The 3,992-nt window shown below is 34.3% G+C and overlaps 1 long non-coding RNA gene across 1 annotated transcript; it reads right to left on the bottom strand.

The window, feature by feature from the left end:
• Positions 1–256: 256 nt before the first annotated feature.
• On the bottom strand, positions 257–3,636 carry LOC138311797 (uncharacterized). Its single transcript, XR_011206743.1, has 3 exons — positions 3,397–3,636; positions 2,212–2,461; positions 257–1,026 (listed from the first exon to the last, which is right to left on the bottom strand). It is a non-coding gene; the product is annotated as an uncharacterized lncRNA (long non-coding RNA).
• Between the last annotated feature and the right edge of the window lie 356 nt (positions 3,637–3,992).

Here is a 3,992-nt window from a genome sequence, read left to right as displayed (position 1 = left end):
TCAATACTCATTGTGTAATGAAGATGACCTTTATTTTAAGATAAATGTGTGCAACCCTCATCCGCAGACTACACTCTTCAGCCTCCCGCTGTGATAGACAAATTTACCTGTGTCCGGCCGGCTAACTGGTCATCGGAAGCAAGGACGTACAAATGTATGTCGCCACGTGCCGAAAAATGTCCAAATATAACCACTGCAGCTTGATACGTATGTGTTGTCATAGCGACGGCTGCCCCAGATCATAGCCACAAATGTAGCGTGTGCAGTCAGTTATGGTACATTGGTTTTCGATAGAAGATCAAACTTTAGTACGGTTATTGTACATGTGGTATTATCCAGATTATCGGAGCTCCACTGCTACATTAAACTCAGATGTACGAATGTACAGATAAACATTTATGATTTCAATTTAGATACAACTTTTCGTTCACAATTAAAGATTGTGATGATGAGTTCTATGTATATACATCCTTGAAATAATTTTATATCGGTTAGACGATGTATTCTGGTAAGCAGTAATACACCGTACATAATAGCTAGGACATGATCATATTATAAAAAAATAAACATTAAATAGTAGTTAAATTATTTATGTCTCAAGGATTTACAAGATGATGTCTCTGTATAGAAAAAAATTCACACTTTGATTTGCTGATGCAATTTTGTAAAAATTTTGTTTCGATTTGTAATTCTGGTGTGGACTACGGTGAGTGATTATCTCTACTTATTTAAATGATCTAGTTTAAATTGTTAGAATAGCACATTTTGGTGTTCAACAACAATATGTATGGTAAAGGTATTTTTAATCATCCATCATGTCATGCTTAATATTCCAGGTTCAATAATTTCACTTCTTGTTACACTTACAATTGTATCCAAGTGTAAAAACTCTTGACATCTTGGATCACGGTAGGTATTTCCCTGTGCTAAGAGGTATGACCCTTGTCTTGGTCACACGACGATCTACCAGCGAAACCATGTACTGGTATTTGACATCACAGGTAGTGCACATATAGTGCAGAATCTCTAGATATATATGAATTAAAAATTAATAAATTAATGTTATCCTTTTATTCACTAAACACGTACTATGGATCAGAAGATTTCAAATATATCGGCAGATTTAGTTAATTAACAGTCATATATCGCCAATCGCTGTCTCTCTGGTTCTCATTCGGACACTTAAATTTAGCTGAAATTAAAGCGCCATTTAAATTAATTAAGAAAAAACCGTAAAAATCGCATGGCCTTATGCACATCTCAGGAAAAATCGTCTGGGCAAGGATTTATAAGTCTCATATACGTCATTGGTCTTGGCAACGATACCGCTGTCGAAGTACCTCGCTCATATGGCTCATGTTGACTCGCTTATGTTGTACACGGAAAGGAAAATTATATTTTGATATTTTATTCTGTTAAATTTCCTGACAATGATATCAAAACCGCATAAAAATCGGCCGCTATACCGAGATACCTCCCTCAAAATTGCTCATTTTGTACCTGTATAACGACTCATGCGACTGCTGATTTGGGGGAATAACCGAACTTGTGACGTCATTACCGGCAGTGGGCTGTTTTGTAGTGTAAAGTACAAATAATGTATGTCTGATATGGGGCTATGATAATTTACAACTATATATATACACACACACAATTATACCTGATCCTCGGTATGATTAAGCTATAAGCTTCTTGACCAATTAGGATGATGATATGATTATATGAATATATTACGAAGTATTGCATTTGAACTAATGCTAAAATATATAGTCTAAAGGGATCACCTTGTATACGTATTAGATGTGCGCGGCTCGTAATCCTGATATCCATTTGAATATGTTCTGTTCAATATACGTGATTTTCTTTCTTTAAAGCAAAGATTTGGATAGTATATCAAAATATTCTAAATATCTGTTTTAAGCAATCATCTACAGAGTGATGCAGTACGTTTATTGGTCATATGAATTATCATTATTATCATATGTATATCAAATAATGATCGATATTGACCAAAACTCACAAAGAATTGAATATCCGAAATCTAGCAATTATCAGAAATATCATTTCTGACATTATGCATTACTTTTGATAAGGAATTATTAGTTTTCACTTATAAATCCTTGCTTTTGAATAGTTCTTTTTTCGATATGCCATTTCTCTAATATTACTGTTTCTAGTATAAATACATCAATCTGATTGAAAAATACATACACATGATACACTTGCTATATGTAATGTACAAATTGGGCCAAGACCTGTGTACAGTGTGAATTGAAATTACATGATGGTCAATTTGCTCACTCCCGTGGATAGTTTCTCTTTCTTACGTAATCTGGCCCCTCTCATGAGACCGTATTGAGACGATGTTGACCAGCGAAGTATACAGTTAGAGATTACAACACAGCGTGACATCAGCTAAGAAGTATCTAGTCTCAGTTTTTTCTTCACATCCGTGCATGATCTGTTTTATAAATAAAGACACTAATTAATGAATGAATTTCAGCAAAATATGAACAAGTCATGTACAGTATGAAAGCTGAATGGGTTTTTTTGTCAGAAAAAAAAGGATCGATATATATCACTCCACTAAATGATACATATATGTATTTGTGTTATGGCGGTTCTCAAAACTTTATATGTATAATTAAAGCCGCCAATTCACGAAAATGAAATAAATCTGCTCTCAAGATATATTGTTAGACATAATTACTTATATACAAAACGTTCGGTTTAGAATCATGCCATATATCATGAAAGAACTAGGAGACATCAGCTTACCCGGGTCGGGTCTTGGATAACATAATGAAGGACGTATCAGTCCTTGATATGATACATGTATTCATGTGTATGTGTAGTCACTGGGAATATTGGAATTTTACCAAAGAAATAATAATCACTTTTGATTAAAGACTTTTCCTCCAAGCGGTAGCAGAAATGTTCGTAATATTTACACAACGTATGTTTACATGTTGAAAATAAAATTTTATTATTTTCCTCCGCTGTAAAAGTTGGTTAATATTATTGTAAATAATACGAAATAATACTTCACGATATATAATAATATATCAAGGACGAATATATAAATAAAACTCATCATCGAAATTTCAATGGTGCTGCTAAATGTTCACAGACATGATGTCTATCGATAATCAAAAACCATAACTGACTGCACACCCTACATTTTGAAAAAAAAAAGTCTACAGGTAAACGCCCGTGGCTATGATCTGGGGCAGCCGTCGCTATGACAACACATACGTGTCAAGCTGTAGTGGTTATATTTGGACATTTTTCGGCACGTGACGACATACCTACGTAAAATTCGTCCGGAATATTGCAAGAATTTTATTAATGAACAACATTACGTATAACTTAACGCCAGAGACAGATGATACTGACGGCTTCTGGATAATCTTCCGACATGGATTTATTCGTCCTTGCTTCCGATGACCAGTTAGCTGGCCGGACACAGGTAAATCTGTCTATCACAGCGGGAGGCTGAAGAGTGTAGTCTGCGGATGAGGGTTGCACACATTTATCTTAAAATAAAAGTCATCTTCATTTCACAATGTGTATGAAACTTATATTTAGAAACCGATTTTATTTTAAGTTCTTATTGTAAACATCAATCCTTGTAAACATGAAATTCTTGGAAGTATATTGGTATAGCTATAAAGCGGTCGTAAGCTACATTAGAGACGATACACTATACATACACAAGACCGTTCTATTAGTTATCGACCTCAAACTATTTTCTTTAGACCTGGCTATAATTTAAGACAGGTGCACGATGAAATAGACTATACTAGCTAGTGATGGCAAGTTTAGATAAGGTCGTCGTAATTCGGCCGTCGAATAAATTTAAGACATAGATAATAAGTGATATTTTTTTTTAGGAAAATGGTGTCAAAATTCAAACTAGTAGAGAAACTTTAAAACACAAAATAAGGACATGTCAGTGAACTCCTTTGAACCTTCAATATTTGACCCAAGGC

The sequence above is a fragment of the Argopecten irradians genome, unplaced genomic scaffold (genome assembly GCF_041381155.1).
Source record: "Argopecten irradians isolate NY unplaced genomic scaffold, Ai_NY scaffold_0118, whole genome shotgun sequence".
Lineage (NCBI taxonomy): Eukaryota > Metazoa > Mollusca > Bivalvia > Pectinida > Pectinidae > Argopecten > Argopecten irradians.
Note: the sequence above shows the minus strand (reverse complement) of the source record. Positions and strands in the feature narration are given on the sequence as shown.